The sequence below is a fragment of the Triticum urartu genome, chromosome 3 (assembly GCF_003073215.2).
Source record: "Triticum urartu cultivar G1812 chromosome 3, Tu2.1, whole genome shotgun sequence".
Lineage (NCBI taxonomy): Eukaryota > Viridiplantae > Streptophyta > Magnoliopsida > Poales > Poaceae > Triticum > Triticum urartu.
This window is the reverse complement of record NC_053024.1, coordinates 507,330,990-507,353,465: the sequence shown is the minus strand read 5'-3', so window position 1 is coordinate 507,353,465 and position 22,476 is coordinate 507,330,990. Positions and strand designations below refer to the sequence as shown.

At 44.1% G+C, this 22,476-nt stretch overlaps 1 long non-coding RNA gene across 2 annotated transcripts; it reads left to right on the top strand.

The window, feature by feature from the left end:
* The first annotated feature begins 689 nt into the window (after positions 1 to 689).
* On the top strand, positions 690 to 4,805 carry LOC125544642. Of its 2 annotated transcripts, none has more exons than XR_007299581.1 (5): positions 690 to 1,246; positions 1,840 to 1,939; positions 2,136 to 4,048; positions 4,196 to 4,311; positions 4,564 to 4,805. It is a non-coding gene; the product is annotated as an uncharacterized LOC125544642 (long non-coding RNA). The 2 variants fall into 2 exon arrangements; XR_007299582.1 differs by having other exon boundaries at positions 4,140 to 4,311.
* The last annotated feature ends 17,671 nt before the right edge of the window (positions 4,806 to 22,476 follow it).

The window sequence follows — 22,476 nt, the reverse complement described above, 5'->3', positions numbered from 1 at the left end:
GGCATGGCCGTTCCTAGCTAGCGGTTGAATTTTGGAAAACTTTTGGTGTTTCTCTAATTAAATAGATACTTATGTACCTAGAAATGATTTTTGGAAAAAATAAAGAGCACACTATGAGGCAGCTGCAGTTCTAATTTTACCTGCTTTCTGCTGAATCGGTAGAATTTTCTCTTTTTCATGAGAGGTGGATCGAAACTTTTGACACCCAACCATTTGATCAATTGTGCATTATATATGGCCTAGTATTTTAGAAAATTGATTTGGTCCAAATTTGTAACAAATATATTGTAAGTCTTTCACAAAAGAACTCATTTTGGACATTAGAAAAATGGAAAATGATTTTTTGTGAAAAGAAAATGAAACCCCCAAATCAACATTGTTTGTCATCCCAAGATACACACATGTGCACTATATTGATTCATTTTAACAAATTATAAGTGGTACATATGTCGAATGTTTGCCATGAATAAGAGGATAAAAACTATAAGAAAAACAACAGATTTTTTTACACAACCTTAATTCTGATTGGTGGAATGAGCTAAGGCATGGATTGATGACTTGGCGTACATCCGTCCATCCAACCATCCCGAGCCAGATCCGCAGCCACCCCACGACCCCACGATCTCTCCTCTCCTCTCCTCCACATCCACTGCACCCCCCCCCCCCCCCCCCCCCCCCCCCCCCCCCCACTCCACCGGCGACCTCCGCCCTCTGCCTTAGATCGAGGAGGCGGACGCCGTCAGATCCGCCATGCCCACAGCTCTCTCTGCCCCACCCCAAACCCTATCCACAGCTGCCACTGTGCTCCATCACTGGCGACCTCGCCGCCGCCGCCCCTCTCTCCTCGCCCTATCTCCATACCGCACGCGGGGGAGTGAGGGAGGCCCCAAATCGAAGCGAGCAGCAGCTTCCAGATCCAGATCGAGAGGGGCACACATTGTCACCTTCCTCCGCCCCATGGCTCCTCTGTGGTCCCTACCCGCGGCTCCCGCGACGCCGAGCCAGATGGGAGGAGCCACCGCCCCGCAGCACGCGTGCGCTGGTAGGGCGAGGGGATCGATGGCGGAGCTACATGTGCAGGCGGTGCCCCCGCCGGATCTGAACAAGAACACCGACCTGGTTCATGTACCCGGGGGTCTGGACCACCTACATCTTCATCCTCTTCGTCTCCTAGCTCCTCATCCTCTCCATCTTCGGCTGCACCCCCGGCATGGCCTGGACGCTCGTCAACCTTGGCCACTTTGCGGTACCCAGCTCTCCCCCTCCCCTCCCTCCCTCCCTTACACGTCCTTGTCTCTCTCCCGGATTAGGATTGCAATGGGGATCTAATTCTCTATGCATTCAGGTTTCAGCTTACCATCATTTTGTTTTTATGTCTTGCACATTCCTACCTTATGAGTATACAGAATAGATAAGTATCACTACCAAGGATTGATATCTCTCATTTCCATCCTCAAAAGTGTTGAAATAGCAAACCGTAGTTATGCCCCTATTGGGTGTATAGTACGTAAAGTATCAGAGTACACCGATTACCATTCTTTCTGCTGACATACACTTTCAAAGACCTTTTAACATAGAGTTCATATAGTTATACAGTGCCTTTTAGCTTAGAAATCATACAGTTATGCAGTGCTCCCTACACTATGCCTGTTTACTATATGTATCATTCATGTATTCTTGGATAGCACTAACTACATATGCAGTGCTCAAGGTCAGTTAGTTTTTTCTAGTACATATACCATGAATTCAACTTTGATGATAGGCTAGACGTCTGGTACGCATATGTAGTGCCATGTCTCTTTATTTGTAAGTTGAATACAGTGCTCTCTTTGATGCTAGGTCAACCATGAATTCAACTTTGATGCTGAAGCCCAAGGAGCAGGAGGTCCTGGTGCTGGAGGATGCATAGGGGAAGACCCATCTCAAGGGCCTCTCTAAGGTACAGTACTAGTATCAATACTTCCTACTCTGCTCTCACAATGTAGCCTCTTTTCAAATTACACAGATGATTACAAAAAATAAGCTTGGGTTAGCTTCATTGATGCCAATTGTTTTTACATCCCACCCGACATAACCATCTTAACTGCGTGGTGATCTCTCTCTATTAAGAGGTTTTTATTTGTCTTCCTTTGCAGGTTCATGTCAGGTCCATTGAGGATTTCGCGCAGTTGGGTTGTTTCGATGAGAACCAGGACAAGCAGAAGGCCACCAAGGCTTCTTATACCTAGCAGCAACCTACTAAACCCTCTTCTCACCTGCAGCCACCACCCCATGCACAAATACCAGCTGGCAAAACAGTTGCCCAATGGGAACCTCCACATTCGTGCTTATGTTCAGCAATATGTTTAGAATTTGGAGCCTTGCACTTTGTAGAAGTTAGGCTTAGTATTCCAAGATAAACTGCATTGCTGTTACCTGTTAGATTCCAAATAAGTGTCTTGATTCCAAGATTCACTTGTGCTGATTGTCAGATAGTGTTGGTAGATTATTTTGATAACTTTAGGCCTTCATTTTCTTATCTTCCATTGACACAAGCACTTTTATCATGTTAGTAACGTCTGTAAATAGCATGATTACTGCCTAGCTGCTATGTGCCTATTTTCTCTAAAAAAACTGAGACATGTTGAGCTGACGCTGACTGAGATAATATAGTAATCAGTAAAAACCGAGACCTCCTTGAGTTTTATATGAAACTGTACTGCTAATTGAATGGCAACATCACTGGAGTTAGCCGTTCTTGAGTTTCATGAACTTGATATGAACAAATTTGATTAACAAATCATGATGCTTATTCATTTAACTTGATGGTCTTATATTGTTATGTGTCGCATGCGCCAAACGCGTCCAGAGTCTTCTTTCCTCCAGCAGCCACTGATCTACAGCTAGGCAGTGAAGTTCCCTATAACTAAAATGGTAGGATGCACAAGTTTATAAGTCAGGTTTGTTTAGTTTAGGTCGATGAAGCATGGCAAGTATATTTTATTAATCTCCAGTAATAATTTAGGATAATCTCAAGTACATTCATTCATGCGACATTTTTCGATTGTGGTGCTGAATGATGTTTGTTTTGCATCTTTTGGCTTCATTGATGAATGTTTGTCTCTCATCTTCGAGCAGAGTTTGGTCCGAGCCAAGTTTACCTATACTTGGTCAGCTCGGGCGGCTTCGCTAGCCCAACCGCCGTTGTTTTTGCCCATTTGTGTTGTTGCTTTAGTAGCATCCTCTGCTTCCTTTTACGTAGCAACAGAGCACCACTCTTACCCTACACTTCTCTCCAGATTATGCTACAATTACAAATTTACAATGCATTCATGCATGAGCAGTGCATGTGTTGGCGTCCATGAGATCAGCAATAGTTTGAACAAATGAGCCGTAGGGTCTTTTTGGAACTCATTGATGCATCATAACTCATTTGGAGAGCTACCTACTCATTTGGATGCGATATCATGCTTGCTCTTTTGAAATCGATAATGATGCTCTGAATGTTAGTTCTATTGCCATTGTGGATTAGCTTATGCCCCTCAAATGCCATTGACAAGTTGCATCCCTTGACTTCATAGATCAGTGGAATTATCATGAGTAGTATACAACCTGAGATGTCCGATTGTATACAAACTGCACCTCAAAATTGATATGTTCTAGGCTGTGTCTCTGACTGCAAATGTTTCTTCACTATAAACTCTTCTACCGGTGATAAGTGCAACTAGAAGAATTTGTCCCATAAAAAATTCTGTAATCCCTATTAGCTGAAACTTGAGCATTACAAAGTTTCATTTCTAAGTTCAGTTTGTTGATAAGACATCCTCCTCCTGTTTCTGGGACTATATTATGGTGTTGTGGATATACTTTGTGATTTACAGTTACTGATCTGTGCTTTGTTGTCATATTATGGTCTAATATATTTTGTTTTGACTCTTTCTCTGTTGCCAGGAAAGTGGTGAGGAGATGTTGATGATGCCTACTTGCTTGGCTGCTATGGTGATGCATGCACCGGTGAAGCAAGCACATATGTAAGGCTGCCCCATGCACTTGCGAACATCATCTACAGGTACAAAAAATGTCCCACCTCTCTGTGTTGTTTTACTCCTCTTCTCCTTGTATCTGATAAAATTGGTGCTTAATATGCTATTGATTTGCAGTGTCTGTTCGTTAACATCAAGTCTAAATTGTCGCTTTGATTTTTCCTGTTACTTAGTATAGCAGTATGACTAGGACAAGCTACAAGATCCCAGTGCGTCTGATCCAGGGTGTGTTAGGGCCAACCTGTTACGGAAGATGGCCATGCTCACGAGCCCCTCTGGATCAAAATCGGTATTCCTTTCTGCCTCCTTTTCGATTCACTCGTATTTTGCCTCGTGGATTGATGGATTTGTCCTATGGTACTCTAATTGTAAAGTCCGGTCCTCATTTAATTTTTGTAATTGATTGCCTACTTGACGAGGCTATACCAACTGCCAAAATTTCGAATGCATGCTAGATAAGGCTTTATTAAGCCCTTGGTGTTGATTGAGCATTTCTCCTCTAATGTTCAAGATGTTAATTGTTATATACCTCTCATTATAGGATGGCAAGTTGTGGCAGCTGGAGCATGTATCACAAGGAAGAGCAATGAAATCCATTGTACTGTTCCGTTAAAAAGAGAGTACATTGTGCTGCTATGAAATATTCCTGTGTAAGGAAATGTATTTCTGAGATGCTTTTTTGTGTTATGTAAACCTTGGAGATGTGTTATGTGATGTGATATGACGGTTGACTTGAATTTGACCTGGAGTTTTCCTAATTTGAATGAAATAATGTTGGATGTATGTGTGTGATTGGGCTAAAGTCGGCTTGGGCCAAATTGGACAAATAATTGGGCCAAAAAAGGCCACATCCTAACAAGCATCGAATAATTTCAAAAATGAAATTAGAAGTCTTACAAAAAAGGAAATGGACTACAAAAGGCTGAGGGCCAAAAAATTGCATGAATCCCCAAAACTAAAAAGGCTGAATTGATGGGCTAGGCCCATATAGCTAGAGAAAATTAACAGAGAAAATATATATTAAAAAGGCTGAATTACTGGGCTTGGCCCATGTAAAACACCGAACTGGACCGGGCTGATTCTTATCAACGACGTTTTCAATTGGTCGCAATTTTGCCACGTCGGATCCGACGGGGCCTGCGCAGACAGCCAGTGACCAAAACAAAAGGTCATGGGTTCAGCGACCTTTTGTTTTGGTCAAAAACGTCTACGACCTTATCCCGAAGAAGGTCGTTAATTTCAGTTTACGACCGCCAGCTTTTGACCATCTGTTTTTGGTCAAAAAAGGTCGCAAATGAAAAACTATGACCTTTCAGCGGCCAATAGTGAGGGTCACAAGTTGACATATTTCTTGTAGTGGAAAGGCGTCTTCGAGCTCTTCCCAACTTCCGATGGAGTTTTCGGGGAGGATTTTAAGCCAGTGTCGAGCTGGCCCTTTGAGCTTGAGGGGTAAGTACTTGATGGCGTGGAGATCGTCTCCTCGAGCCATATGGATATGGAGGATGTAGTCCTCAATCCAGACCCCAAGGTCTATTGTTCCGTCGTACGCCTCTATGTTTATGGGTTTGAATCCCTCTGGAAATTCATAGTCCAGCACCTCGTCGGTGAAACATAGGGGGTGTGCGGCACCCCTGTATTTGGGTGTGCCGCGGTGTTCGGATGTTTGTTATGTTGCATTGTATGTTGGAGCGCGCTTGCGTGGTCCGTAGATGGATCTAGTTGCGCCGCCCTTTTAATGCGAGCCCTTACGCGGATCGCGTACTTGTTTATGTGCGGCGTCGTTTGCCGCTTTATGTTGGCTATGAGGTCGTCTATCCGACCGGATGGCCGTTTTATTTTTTAATTGGGGAGGATCTAAGGCCTCCTCATCGAATTCAGGTAGCAACTTTCGCTTCGGGTAGCTTTTGGTGTGGCGATTACTGCCATACTTCACTGCAGTGTTGAGTACTTCACTCCATCTGATTTTGAGTGTGCCTTTGCTTCTGCTTTTTCAGACTCCTCGCAGTGGCAACCAGCCTTTGATGGCCATTCTGTTGCCCCGGGTGCCTGTCCGGTGTGATGTCGTCTGGACTGTTATCTTCGACGGGGTTGGGTTGTTCGGCTTGATTTTCCGTGTTGCCGTGGTCAGGCGATGGTTCACCCTGCTCTAACGCTGGGTCTATATGATCGTTGTTTCTGTCAAGGCGGGATTTGGAGCGGCGTTTACGCCGCCGCTTTGACTGCTTCTCGAGGGAACAACCCTTCGCTCAGTCCTTCCATTCCTCGTCGTCATTTTCTTTGGGTGTGTCCACCATGTATACGTCATGTGATGAAGTGGGCGTCCAGTGCCCTATGGGCGGTGGTTCCTGTTCGTCTCCTGCATCGTCGTCCATACCGTCGATGTCTTCGGAGTCGAGGTCCAACATGTCGGTTAGGTCGTCGACAGTGGCTATTAAGTGGGTGGTGGGTAGCCGGTGAACTTCTTCGTCATCCGCATCCCAATCCTGCCGAACATAGTTCGACTAGGATTCTCCTGACAAGGAGAGAGACCTTAATGAGTTCAGCATGTCGCCGAAGGGCGAGTGCTGAAAAATATCCATGGAGGTAAACTCTATGAGCGGCGCCCAGCCGGATTCGATAGGCACGGGCGCAGGCGGTTCGGAGTCCGTGGCCGGAGAAGGATCTGGCAGTTCGGCAACACGGCTCTCGTGAAAAGTAAGGTCGGTATTCGGCTCGATCGCCGCTGAGGATACGGCTTCTGTGGCGGGGTCTATCCACCCGTCCATGGATGGTGCAGCTAGTTCCGAATTGAGGGTCGGAGTGGTTGCCGGTGTGATCTTCTGAACACTGTCCGATGGTAGAGCTAAATCATACTCATCGTGGCCGTGTGGCGCACAAGGCAGGGGCTCGAATCCGTCGAAGATCAAGTCTCTGCGGATATCGGCCGTGTAGTTTAAGCTTCCAAACCTGACCTGGTGGCCAGGGGCGTAACTTTCGATCTGCTCTAGATGGCCAAGCGAGTTGGCCCACAGTGCGAAGCCACCGAATACGAAGATCTGTCTGGGAGAAAATTCTTACCCTGGACTGCATCGCTATCGATGATTGAAGGAGCCATCAAGCCTAATGGCGACGACACAGAGGAACTCTGAATGAAAGCACCAATGTCGGTGTCAAAACCGGCGGATCTCGGGTAGGGGGTCCCGAACTGTGCGTCTAAGGCGGATGGTAATAGGAGGCAGGGGACACGATGTTTTACCCAGGTTCGGGCCCTCTTGATGGAGGTAAAACCCTACGTCCTGCTTGATTTATTCTTGATGATATGAGTATTACAAGAGTTGATCTACCACGATATCGGAGAGGCTAAACCCGAGAAGCTAGCCTATGGTATGATTGTATGTTGTCCTACGGACTAAAACCCTCCGGTTTATATATGCACCGGAGGGGGCTAGGGTTACACAAGGTCGGTTACAAAGGAGGAGATATCCATATCCGTATTGCCTAGCTTGCCTTCCACGCCAAGTAGAGTCCCATCCAGACACGAGATGAAGTCTTCAATCTTGTATCTTCATAGTCCAACAGTCCGGCCAAACGATATAGTCCGGCTGTCCAGAGACCCCCTAATCCGGGACTCCCTCACTACCCCAATTGAGAGCAGTCGAAATCGGGCCAATGGATTGTCTGTGTAAGGGGTAGACAGTAATTTCCATCTCCCAAACACTTGGCTTCGGGCAGCCAACATGGGAGTGGACATGTTGCCACTTCTTTCGAATTTTGGGACCCTGGCAACTAAATTCGAATCCATTTTGTACGAATCTTTATAAATCATTCTATGTGTTTTTATATATCTTCAAAATCACGACAAAGATGTATTCCACTGTCATATCTGAATATGATTTACAAATGCCAATACTCAAATGGAGAAGCTAGAATCCAGTTTAAGGTGAATTCCAATATTTGGAACACTTTATGTCCAACTCAAATGTCACATGCAGAATAATGTGTACTCCCATTTAGATATGTACACAAGCAATGTATCAAGATTTAAATACCGATTCAATCAACCAAGAATGTACATAACTAACAGACATATAAACACTTATAGAGTATATGGATCAATAATATCAACTAACATACATAAGCCAGGCCGCTATACTTTTTTTTGCTAGAAGAGCATCCTTTTTTAGCGAAGCTAGTACAACATCTTGGCCCTTTCTGATGTGTGCCACTTATGGTCCATCTATACTACTATTATTGCTGAATGCACATTCAGCCCGATTGGCATATTTGTAGGTCTAGCACAACAATCAAAATAAAATGTCTCCGAGTCTTATCAATTAATACAGACATGTGCTCAAATAAAATTACAAACCAAAAACCAAAAAACAATTATTACATGATCTCTAAAACAAATGGTTTGATCGATTACATGAACAAACAACACAAAGGTTATTCAATGATGGAAAGAACATTTCACCTATGATTTACCAAGTGGGAATTTAATTTCCTTTTTCCCTTCAGGAGCTTAACAATGCGGTCAGTCCCAGCTTGTTTCATTTTGAAATCCACCAAATATTTAATGGTTTTCTTGAGTACTACTTGTGATTGTGCTGTTTGCTTCGTCAACATGTCAACTTCATCTCTAAGTGCAGAAGCGGAATCTCTTTCTACCACTAGTTTAGCCTCTAGAGCATCAGGAGTTGGCAATTCATGATGCACGATTGGGCCGGTGCCACTGCTGTGGGATGATACAACGTCCATGGGGACCTCGCTCTTTGATCTTGGGCTAACCTGTTTTGCCATTAAAGTTTCGATTAGATTCCGAAAAGTTGAAGTTAGCAAAACATCTCAACTATGAGTTATAATAGCAAACAGTTAAACAAAAAAAGAATTAAATAGTTTCATTTGGATGCTGAAAAGTAGTTATTAACATCATTGTAACCGGCTGTTGCAGCAACAAAGCAGTTAAACAAACAAGTTTTACAAAAGGAGCCAATTGTGGCATTGGAGTTTCTCTTGGATCCTGAAAAGTTGAGTAGCCAGTAACGTGATTAGAGCAACCGCTTGCAGCAGCAAAGCAGTTAAACAAACAAGTTTTGCAAAAGGAACCTGTTGTGGCATTGGAGTTTCTCTTGGATCCTGAAAAGTTGAGTAGTCAATAACTTGATAGAGCAAAAAGTTACAGCAGCAAACCTGTTACACAATATTTTTTTGAAAATGTACCTGCTGTGCAATTGGACTTCCAATTGGATCCTGAAAACTTGAAGTTGGTAAGATGATTACAGCAACAAGTTATAGCAGCAAACCAGGTAAACAAGGAAGTTTCTGAAAACATACCTGTTGTGCCAACGGAGTTTTAGTTGGATCCTGCAAACTTGAATGCTAGCGATCAATAAATAAAGTTTTGCAAGAGCCATAAGAAACTAACATCGAACTAGTAAAACTAACCAGTTTTGGCAACGTATTTAATTACACATGAACTAGTAAAACTAACAAGTTCTTGGCAACATATTAAACTAACAAGTCGGTACCGTTTACGAGCAACACAAACATCTGTAAATTTCTTTGATGTAAGCAAAATGATTACAACACATATATAAGCTAAAAAGACAGTGTCCCTCATGTAAACCTGACAATTGTCTATCTATGAACATGCAAACATTACTAGTGCTACAAGTGATAACAGCAAACCATTTAAACAAACAGGGTATCAGAACATAACTTACACGTGAATTCTGCTGCACCCTAGAAGTACATATGACCAGCTATGTACGTGCTTAAGTAGCTATTTAAGTTCAGACAAACAGGTAATTCTTAACAGTAAGTATCAAACACATAGATAGGCGCAATCTATAATAGGATTAACAGACTATGGCATTATGTAATCAGTAGCAAACTAAATTAAGCCAAGCAACATAATTGAACAATTTTGCAATAAGTGGCTAACTAAAATTCCGAGAAGCAGGTAACTAAACTTACGCTAGTTCTTTGTACAGGAACACTGCAACTTATTTTTCGCTTACAAGGTTCTACGAAGGAGTCCATGTCATCAATTGCTTGGATACGCAGTCCCAATACTTCTTTTTCCCACACTGCATTGGTAAGTCGAATGGTTAATCTGGTAAGATGGTGCGTCCTTGATATGTTATATGAGGGCGTGTAGTCAGACTAGTTGTAGCCACACACATCACACTGGCTTTACTGTATATTTCATGCGATTACATTTGGCATATCGAGATCTAAGCAATCTACAATAGGATGAAAAGACTGGCATCCTTCACATTATTGGTGAACTCAGTTCATAGAAACAAGCAATTCAACCATTCTTTGTGTAAATCAAAAGCGCCACAGGAATATTTTTCACTACCCAAATCATACACACAAAAGGGGTGACGCCACCATTAGGGGATGGTATGGGCGGCCGCCACGGGTGGCTGAAAAGTGTGCACCTAGTTTGAGTCATCCAGGTTGGCCCAGGCTATTTTTGTTCGTCCCAACGCACGAGCATGCAATGCAAAAAATGAAGAAAAATGTTTCAATTTGGATGGGCCGATAACGTAAGTGCAAGGCAGGCCCTATATCAGGCTCACAGACCAAACGAGCGCCTCCCATATCAATCGCCAGCAGGAAAAATACCAATTCGTTCGCTCCAGCCTCCAATCTGGTTCGCTCCTAACCTAGCCACCGCTGGACAGACCGACACAACATTTCCTCGCGCCCTCGTTGGAGGGCGATCGCTGGGCTTCAAGCGAATGGAAGGACAAGAAGATGAAGATTCAACCTTGGGTGTAGCCTACGTGGGAGGCAGTAGCGGCAGCACGGGCATGGCATCGAGCTTGCACAAACGGACAGTCGCAGCTTGCAAGAGCAGCATGCGCAACAAGTAGGCACATCACATCCCTGATTATATCTAATTCAACTGTTCAATTTCTGGCCAATAGTTAAACCTGACGGTGTTGTAAAACTGCTTGTATATAGGGAATCTATGAGAAAATGAAACCAATTTCTGCTTATTTTATAACTCCCCCAATCAATACTGGACTGACTGAATCTGATGTATCTAATCAAGTTTCTAGTGCAAACATACAAGCTCATGTTGTTCTTGAGCCTGAAGTGTCTAATGAACAGACTACTAATGAAGGATTTGATGCAAACATTTTACATGCTCCTGGTGATGAACAAATAGTGTCTAATGAGGGATCTAATGCAAGCATTTTGCAAGCTCCCATTGAAGGATTTAGTGTCTAATGATGATCTGCTATGTTGAGAGAGACATAGAGATTTGCAGGCATTGATGAAAAGCAAATTATAGTACATTGTCATGGCTTGAGGAAACGTCAAGGCCATCTACCAGAAAGTCCCCGTATCTTGACAACGTAGCATGAATACTTTTCTAATCTGTTGCTTGAAACTATTGGCATACTTGTGTAGGATAGATATATTGATATACAGTTTGCGCACTGGTTATAGGTGCAATTACACTTTGATATTTTCAGTCAGGGAACGAATAATTCAAGCAGGTACATACCATGTTAGTAGTCCTTGTACACCATGTAGCATTTTGTGTTTTTGTTGCTTGCATCATTTAGTGTTTTATAATCTGAACTACTTTGGATCACTAGCTAGTTTCAAAGTGCATGTAGCTTCACATTTCTCAAGTTATGTTGATTTCTGGAGTGCAAGTGCCTTCATATTTTTAAGTTAAATGTTCGCCCTAGTAACTTGAATTCGTGGATCTGCCAATGCACACAAATCATAGACGCAGGCCAATACAAACTAAATGAAATGCAGGGACTTACGCTAGCTTGTTGTACACGCTCACTGCAGCTCTACTTGCGCTTGGGATGTTCCATGTACAAGTCCATGTTACCACTTGCTTGCATGTGCAGGCCTTGTGCTCCTTGCATCCCCCTCTGCATTTTTGGCACAGCGAATGGTTGATCAAATAAGAGGAATCGACCTTGCTGTTGTACCGGAGGACAAGTACTTACAAGGTTGTACGGGTGTACAGGATGTGTACCAGATCCCGTAGCGCCGTCATGCTTCGCTAAAAATGGTTTTGCTTGTTTCAGATGATATCTCCAGAAGAAATAATAGTTAAAGTCAGAGTTGCATAGGTGTGTAAGCTAATAGAGCAGTGAAAGGATATCCAAACATCATCAGAACAGTGCACAAGGGAGTGATGTGTGGATACCTAGTTCGGGCCGGCGTTTGGGCATGCTCATCTAGCTAGAGTGCGGGTCATTTCAGAGCCGTTGAGGGTGATGCGCTGGCATTGGCTGGCCACACACGGATGCAGATCTTGAGTGGCACCGGAGCACTACGATGTGGTGGACAAGACCGTTGTTGAAGCCCCATGGCCTCGGGGGGCGGAGGTGCGATGGTGTGCTCGGTGAAGTAGCCCCGGTGAGGTGGGAGACGGCATCGGTGAAGCTCACTTGATGCGGTGGAAGTCGGTGTTTGTGAGGCACATCAGTTGCGGCGGCTGACGTTGTCGGTGGACCACCCGGTGCGGTGGACGAGGGCGTAGATGAGGTAGCTCCGAAGCGGTGGTGAAGCACGACCGTCGTCGTCGACCGGCACAGAGGTGGGGAAAGAGATGAGACGAGGGGCGATTCAAACTTTGCTTGGCACTACAAAAAAATACACTTCCCTGATCATACGTGTTTGTCACAGTAGGTCACATTTTCTGTCATGCATGTACATCCATGACAATTTTATGACAGAATCAATATAGTCATACCTGTGCTGTCGTAGAAGTGTTCCATGACATTACCAAAATTATCATCACGGAAGTGTCCACTTCCATGACCATAAATCGCGTGTCACAGAAGTGCTTTCGTCAAGGGTGATTGACATGTGGCATCCACCGTAATGGAACGCCGTTAAGCTATCGGGTCCGGTTTTGGATCCGATAACCCGTTAACAGCCCCAACCAATGGGGATTTTCCACGTGTAAAATCATCATTGGCTGGAGGGAACACGTGTTGGCTCGCCGTTGGGACAGATGTCATCCACTCATTGACCCAAAGCGCCTATGATACGTCGAAACGTGGCACGGCCCAACAGAAGCTCATTCCTATGAAACGCCGATCCGTTTGACTTGGTCAAAAGGTGGCGGGCCGGCCCACGGCAAGCCTGTTAATGGCCTGTTCACATATAGCCCATTTATAGCCCGCTAACCTAGGGCCCGTTTACAGCCTAACCGAATTAGGCCCAGTAGCGTCATCTGGGCCGTCCAATATAATTCCAGCCCGTTTTAACTTCCGGCCCATGTATGGCCCATGACGTCTTTCGGCCCATATGAGGCCCTTAGTAACCCTCGGCCCATTAACGACCCGTGGTAAAACTGGCCCGTAATGAACAGTGTATCACTTTATACCCATTAACGGCCCATTATTCTGTTGGGCCGTTTCCAGCCCATGTTATCTTTCGGCCTTCTCGGGGCCCATTTATTCTTGGGCTCATTTCCAGCATTCGTTTACTTTCATCCTGTTACTGTCATTTTCTGCTTGTGGGCCAAATTCAGCCCGTGGTTACAGTCAGCCCGTTTGTGGCCCGTTAATACGTTGGGTCGTTTTCATAGCGACGTCAAATGCTATCGATTAACGACAGCCCATTATGGTCGGCCCATGAACGGGCGATTTCAACTCTAGCCCATTTACGGCCATAATGTGGTCTGTTATTGGCCCATGTTTGGCCAACCGATCATATGGCCCATAGAAGGCCCATTGATGATACGGCTCATAGAAGGCCCATTGTGTCAATAGCCCGTATAAGGCCCATGGTTTCTACGCCCTGTAGAAGGCTCACTATTTCTACGGCCCTTAGAAGGCCCATTGTGTCTACGGCCCGTATGAGGCACATGTTAACTACAGTAAATGTGTAGCCCATGGTTAATGTGGCCTAGTTTTAAAAAATAGGTTATTGCGGCCACTAGCAAACCATGGAAAAAGAACGGCACTGACTACAAGAAAATAAATAAACAAGACAATAAGGAAATAAACAGGCAAGCAACTTACGCTAGGCTATCACGGCTATTACATATATTACATCCACTGGGCATCAAAGTTCGCCACCAGTGCAAATATAGGGAACAAAGCAGCATATAAACGCCGCAGCGAAACAAGTCCAGAACTGAAACCACTTCAGAAGAGCTCAAGAAACAATATCCTGGGTACCCATAATAGTGGCAAGATGCTTAGCAAGCTTATTAACTTTCTCTTGTTTGGCACCTAAATTCTCCAGCACTTGCTGTTGCACCAGAAAGTATGCATCTGAATTCTACAGGGACTTCCTCAGTGCTTCGGCTTCCTGTCGCATAACATCTGATCGATGTTTTCCAACTTGAAGTTGAGACTCAAGAAGCCGAACTGATTAAGGCAGCGAGTTCGAAGAGCTGGTGCCAGCAGTAGTAGCCAGTAACTCGAAAACTACATCAAGACAGGACTTTGGGGTTGTCTCAGTGTCTTCAATATAGTTTTTATCAGCTTTCTTGGAGACCAACAGGGATGTCTCACTATCTTGAACCTTATCTGCATTACTTCCTGTACCATTGCATAACGGGGTACTCTTCTCCAATATTTTATCCGCATTCTAAAAGAGAAACAAACAAACACATCACATGTTTACAATGTAGTATATGAAACTCATTTTGGTAAACCAGTTCAGTAGTAAGGTGGACAGGATAACAACATGAAACAAACATATATCTATGTAGTATGGTCACTGAATGGTCTATATCATTCTAGTTTATGTTGCCAAATCAAGATAGATATAGTTCGAATCATATCTATTTAAGACAAAGCAGCTTAGGCAGAATATAAGTGTGGGAAACTACACAACAATAACAACACTTGTAAGGTGCATGGCATGAGAATATAATTGTTTATTCAATTGAAACTGAAATCAACATAGAGCAAGTTACAACAACAAACACGTTAAAGAAACAGGTTTAAAACATACCTGTTGCGCCATTGGAGTTTCAATTGCATCCTTCAAATTTGAAATTAGTTGGTATGAGTAAATACAATGATGCAAGAGCAAAGTAGTATGAACCATAGCTACGGAACCTGACCCGAGAACAATTCTTCTTCTGCTTTAAGCGTTGACTTGGGGTTCGGAGTGGTGGTCCTCGTGCTTTGGGCACTGCAGTTGCCTTACTAACTGCTCGTGTTTGGGTGCTCTGTGGTGGAGACGGTGTTGTGTCAATGGGAACTGGGTTACTATCTTCTGGGGTTGGGGTTAGAAGGGGTGTAGCTGGTTCTCTGTCCAACTGGGTAGGGGTACAATCTGCATGAGTCTAGGTTATGTGTGGTGGGGTTGGTTCTTGGGCAAGTACAACCGTGGTTCTATCTCCATCTATAGGTAGCATGATCTTTTCTGAAGACCGTGTTTTTACTCCCACAGATACTGCCATCACCCCCTCCAATTGAAATGGCTAATAAACAAGAAAAGTAATTGAATGTATAGACATTGTAAGATAGACAGGTGCAATGGATAGTAGAGAAGGAAACAGGGCATGAAATAATTCACATTTATGTTGTCTAACCAAATAGAATAGCAAGACATAATTTCACATATATGATGGCTAATTAAACAAGATACATGACACAATTTCACATGTATGATGGCTAACTAAACAAGATAGAATGACATACTTCAAAATATGATGACTATGTAAACAGGATGAAATGATATAACTATATGATGTGTCTATTAAAGTGGTTGGCATGCCATAAATCACAAACATGCCGTCGATGGAAACATGATGGCATGATATAATTCACAGATATAATTACATAATTCAAAATATGATGACTATGTGAAGTGGGAACAGGATGAGATGATATAACTATATTATGTCTTTAGAAAATGGGTTGGCATGCCATAATTCAGATACATGCTGTCTATGTAAACATCATGGCATGATATAATTCAAATATATGATTTGTATACTAAGGAAGTGAGCAGAGGGCAATCGCATATATGATGTGTCAACTTAGGAGATGGCATTCAATATCGTGTATATGATGTAAAATCTAAGCATTGCAATACAACATATGCATGATATGAGTAATATAACCCTGCCAAGTTTGAGCATACACCTCAGGGGGATAATAGGACTGGTCACCTGCCTCTGAATCCTCCTCTGAAGAGCTATCTATAACTAGCAAGATATCTGCTTCACCAGGTAGCATTGTCTGCTCTGAAGACCTTGTTTTCACTCCAGATTTCTCCATCACCAATTCAAATGGCTGATGCACAGGAAGAGCAGTTGAATATACAAGCATTGTCGACAAAAGCAATGAGAAATACAAAAAAAGGACATCATGATATACTTCACATATATGACACTTGGCTAAACAGCATGGCATTGCATAATTCACATATATAATGCCTGGCGACAAGATAGCATTGCATAATTCACATATATATATAATGTGTTTCAACAAGATGGCATTGCATAATTCACATATATGGTAATTAGACACTAAATAGGTGGCATTCACACAAAGCATATCTAAACTAAGCAACTGACATAGAAATGCAAGATACCATACACACGATATGAGCAACATAACCCTGCCAAGTTAGAGCATGCACCTTGGGGGGGGATAGGACTAGTCATCTGTCTCTGAATCCTGCTCTGAGGAGCTATCTGTAACCAGCAAGACATGCGCTTCGTCAGATAGCATTGTCTGCTCTGAAGACCTTGTTTCCACTCCAGATTTTTCCATGACCGTGCCGAATGGATGATGCACAGGAAGAGTAATTGAATGTACTAAAATTGTTGACAAATTTAACACGTAATAAAAAAATGATGTCATGATATAATTCACATATAAGATGACTGGCTAACCAGAGTGGCATTGCAAAATTCACATATATGATGCCTGGCTAAACAAGATGGCATTGCATGATTCACATATACGATAAAGAAACTAAACAGATGGCATTGACACAAAGCATGTATAAACTAAGAAGATGACATCTTTGATGTATACATTAAGCAATGCAAGGCACCATATGCATGATTTTACCAACATCAGCATGCCAAGTTAGAGCGAAGACCTCATGGGGTAAATAGGAGTGGTCTTCTGCTTCTGAATCCCCCTCAGAACAGTTATCTTCCTCTTGATTACGATCCGAAATGGGTGGAGGGGGGCTGCCTTTGTGCCCACCATGGAGCGACGTCTGCATGAAATTTTATTGCCATGCAAGGCTCGTCTCTTTTGCTCTACATCTTCAGTTCCATTGTGTACAATAACTGACATGCATAGGAATAAAACATAGTGAGATTATGTAAGGAGTGCATGCACAAATCCAGAGTGATGGTAGCAAATTGTGGTTAGACCCAAAACAAATGATAGCAGGCAGATGATAGCTTTAGTTAAAAAATACAGATTATGGCTCCTTTAATGTTTGTTTGCACCCAACATGAAACTCATAGTAGACACTGAGATTAACTAGATAGTAGACAGATAGTACTGATTGCTGCCCCAATATGTACCCCACAACCATTTAAAAACTCAAGTTTCAGCATAAGTTTGGACCTAAGTTGGAGTCTAATAGGTGAACACGACGATTAAGTAGCATGTCATCATATTAAGCAATGCATAACGTAAGCAGACACGGAAGAGTGCGACCTCTCTTGCGGACCCGTGTAGTCCTCAAGGTCATCTGCTCAGTTGATGATGGTAATGTAGTTGTCGTGGCTGCCGGCGGCGGGGAAGAAGATCTGAGGCAGTGAAAGACAGTCTGGAGAGCGGATCCCTGCTGTGGTGAACCCTTCCATCATTGGAGCAGCTGAGCTGGGGTGGAACACAGCACCGCAGGAGCAAGACAAACCACACAAGGTTTTCTTTGACACATATCTGTAACAGAAGTAATTGTGCAAGGGCTTGTTTGAATTTAAGGATTCTAACGATGCGGAGATAGGAAATAGACAGGAATAGGATAGGAATGCACGTGCAAAACAGAGAATTTAAAAACACAAGATTTCTGCCAATTTGGGTGTTTGGTTCACAAGAATTGGAAGATCACAGGATGCAAAGAAGCATGGTGAGATTAAGTCAAACCACAAGAAGTGTACAACCTCTTTGGCAAAGCCATGTCGATCCCAACATGATTGGGTTGGCCGGTGAGGATGCTCCGGCTGACTTGGCTATCAGAGGAGGGGAAGAAGATCTTAGGCGTCTGGAGATGGAGCCCGAGGTACTGCTCCGCTGTGATGGAGGGTTTCATCGTTGGAGCAGCTCCGGTGAGTTGTATGGCGCACAGGCTGAAGCAAGACAAGAGAGACAACGTTAACCTGAGTGGAATTCGAATAGCATCTCCAATAGATGACGTAAAATACATAACCACAAAGTGCTAGATGTATACATCAGCCACTCATCTCTGAACTTTACTGTCGAAACTGAATTTAACTATCGAAACTGAACTTAACTGTTGAAACTGAATTTTGCTGTCGAAACTGAACGCACTAGAGGTGAGGCTACACGTCAGTCGACTGACTTTTTCATCTCTGGTCAATTGATTTTCCAGCCGTTGGATACGAAATCAAGGGCCTGTAGTTCATCTTCAACCTCCACCCCCTCAGCCGCCAGCCAGCACCGGTGAAACAGCCTCCCCCGCCGCCCACGGCCGGCGGTGCGTCGCCCCGCCCACCCCGAAAACACTCCCCACCGCTGGTCCGCCACCGCCCCGGCCATCCCTGTAGCCCCCCCCTGTGCCGAGCTTTTTCTCCGGCGATCCCCACGCCACCGCCCCACCACCGCCGGCGACCACCGCCCCCACCCTGAACCCTAAGATAGATAGTGGGGTACCTCTCCGGCGAGCCCCCCTCCCCGCTGCGGCTGGTTCTTCCTTAACTCCGGTGAGCCCCCCACCCCTTGAAAATCCACTGACCCAAAAGTCGATTCAGTCGACTGAAGTGTAGCTCAATCAGAGCAGCATCGCAAGCAAGAGCAAGAGCGAGAGCGGCAGCGCAAGCAAGAGCAGACCAAGCAGGGGACCGAGAGCAAGAGCAGAGCAGCAACACGAGCGAGAGCTAAAGTAGCAGCATCTCCTATTGATGTGGATGTCGCCGCCGAGGGAGCGACGATGTGGAGGAAGTGGCCGGCGACGCCGCCGTGGATGGAGCCGCGCCGTGTCGACTCGGGACCGAGCGCTAGCAACACCATGAGATCGTATCAAGAAGAAAATGCGGTGATTAGTGTACAACCTCTTTGGTGGCGCCGATTAGGCTGCAGCTTCATTCGATGAAATGGTGATGATGATGCTCTTTTGGTGGTGCAGGTGAAGACGGTGTTGTGGGAATGGAGGTGGCATGAAAGACAAGGGGAACGTCGGGGTAGCTCCTTGGAGGTGGAGGACGGGGTGGCTGAACCGGCGGGACAACCAGATCGACAACGGATCCTCATCCGGTACGGTGGATGAGGGATGTCGAGGTGTTGTTGTGGACGACGTCGTCGGGGAAGAGGCTCCGGCTGGGTGGCGGACGGAGGAGGGTGTGGGGCTTCGCGGGTTTTGCCGGCCTCGGTGTACGAATGGGTGGGCGGATGGGATGGGAGTGGGGGAACCATGGCTTAGGGAAGCGCTTGTCCGAAATGTGGGGTAAGTTACGAAAGTACCCCCCCCCCCCGATTTGAGGCGGTTTTTTCGGTTCAGGGGTATCACGGGCATTTCACATGTCAGGATTTCACAGGAGGTGGGAGTTTTCGCGCGCGTTGTAATTTTGGAATGGCAAGGCGCGGGTTGAGATGGAGGGAGTTGTTGGATCACAACGAGACAAAGATTTATCTTAAATATTTCGGGGTAACAAGGCGCGGGTTGAAGAGGCGGGAGTTTCGCAGCACGATAGACAAAGACACTAGCTTGAAATTTCGGCATAACAAGGCGCGGCTTGAAATTTCGGGAGAACAAGCTTAACGTGTACCCAAAAGAAAAAAAGACAGTTTAGACTAGTATGATATACTACGTACAATATGTTTACACGCACAACACACACACATACACCATTTAGACTAGTAAGGTACACGTGCATTGCGCGCATGAGATTTGGCAACCAAATTATGAATAAATACCACATTATAGCATGTAAGCTTTGAGTCACATATGCATGATGTAGGTGTTCGTTTAATTCTTATAGTTCATTTCATTAAAAATCATCTAGTTTTTATTAAAAAAAAGCTAATCTATTTTAAGATTCATGGAATTGTGCGTTGTAAGGCATGAAGTAAAAACAAATCATGTAGAAAAACATTTGGGTAATTCTGATATGGAAGATTCTAGAACAAAGAAGAAGTGCTTGTGTTTTGAGGTTTGTGCATTATGCTTAAGTTCAACCATAGAGTCTTCTAGATTGTACATGTGTCAAAATCTGGTGGAATCTAGATGATATCCAACGGCCAGTAGTGATCAAATTTGCCAGCTCTGCACCATCAGATTGGCGTCATCCAACGACCATCTTTCAAAGTTAAAGTTATCCGCACACTATATAAAAAATATAAAATAAAATATATATAGGGGTATATATATAGATATGTGATGCGAAAGCCACCCATCATCTCCAATTAGAATGGTGTGTCCATGCATGGATGCAATGTGGCCAATAGATGTCTGCCATCGGTATCTCAAATTCAAACCAGTCTGACCTTGTTCAATGTGTATACATTACAACATGCTCGTTTCCAAACCACACCGCGCAGATCTCCGTTATATTCATGCATGCATGGGTTTCAAATATCATGATCTCTTATTCAAATATTTGAATTCAACTTTACATTGATTATGACCTCACCTAGTCTTTTACACCCACACATTGGTCTTCTCTTTATAATTGTACCACTAACTTTCTCTCGTGCATCCATGCACACACACTACCATCGCACAAATGCAATCTTTTTCTTCAGGTCGGTCTCCCTTGAAGGCACACACACACACATCCCCCTGTCCATCATATCGGGCATTCTTTATCTCTCACGTGCATGCACAACAATCGATGTTCTTCTATGTGTGTGTGTGTATAGCTAGGTCTTTCATAGTTTTCCACATAAACCGATCAATCTATATATCTAGTGAGGTCTCACCCTCTTTCCCACGTCCACATCGATCAATCTATACCTCTATATATAGGATTACATATATAGCTAATACACCCACATTAATTATATATCCAACGCCCCCCTCTCATCATCCATGCCTTCCGCTTCATCTCTTATACGCGCGCACAATGGCGAAGACAGGGGCAGCAAGGGCCCTACCCCCCTAACATCACTATATATCGAGGCTAATATGAATGTGATCATTAGACAATTGCTGGTAAAAATGGTTTAAGTTGATGAATTGGCCCTCCTCGTAAAGGATTAGCAATGCTTGGCCCCCTAGCTCATGGGACATTTTTCATGGCTCCGCCACTGCGCGCAACAGCGCACGTTCTCGCCCCCTCTCTCTAAATATCGATCTCGCAGTTGTGCACTCCTTCATAGCCTCCCTCGACTTGGCCCCTCGCACCATCTTCTAGCCCCCATCGGATTTTGCCATATGTACAATCTAGCAGACTCCATGGTTGAACTTAAGCATAATGCACAAATCTCGAAACAACAGTGGTTCTCCTTTGTTCTAGAATCTTCCGTATCATAACTACTCAAACTTTTTTTCTAGTTGAATTGCCATTATTTGTTTTTACTTTATGCTTTACAACGCACAATTCCATGAATCATAAAATAGATTAAGGGCTTCTTTGATTCAAAGGATTCTCAAAGGAATTTTGGAGGATTCTAATCCTTAGGAATTTTTCCTATCTTGGTTGTTTGATTCGTAGGATTGTAAACCATAGGAATTTTTCCATATAATTCATTTGCACTAGATTTCATGGGAAACATCCCATCCACTCAAACCTCTTTGAAAGAATTCTGTGTTTTTTCTATGCACAATCAAACACTCGTACCATCCTGTAGGATTCAAGATGACATTCCACTCTAATCCCATGTTCTTCCTATTCCTGCGTTTTGGAAATCCTACGAATCAAAGAGGCCCTAGGTTTTTTTATAAAAACTAATTGATTTTGAATTAGATGAACTATAAGAATTAAACTAAGGTCTACATCAGGCATATATGACTCAGAGCTTACATGCTACAGCGTGTTATTTATTCATAATTTGGCTGCAAAATCTGACGCTAGCAATGCACGTGTACCTTACTAGTACTTCGAGTATGTGTAAAACACAATGGCACGCTACACAGTGTCTCTCTTACAGTTCATGAAGCCACGTGGCACATGTGGAGGCGTTGTCGCGACATCCTTGTGTGGATTGATCACAGTGACATGCTGCTGGTTCCAGAAGAATGTACTCGTCCTCCCTGAGCCGCACTGGCGGTACATGCATGAAGCGAAGATGTGCACGCACGCCACGCACGCACTCATTCCCTCGCACACACGCGCGGGTACACGGGCGGACGTAATTTTTTACCA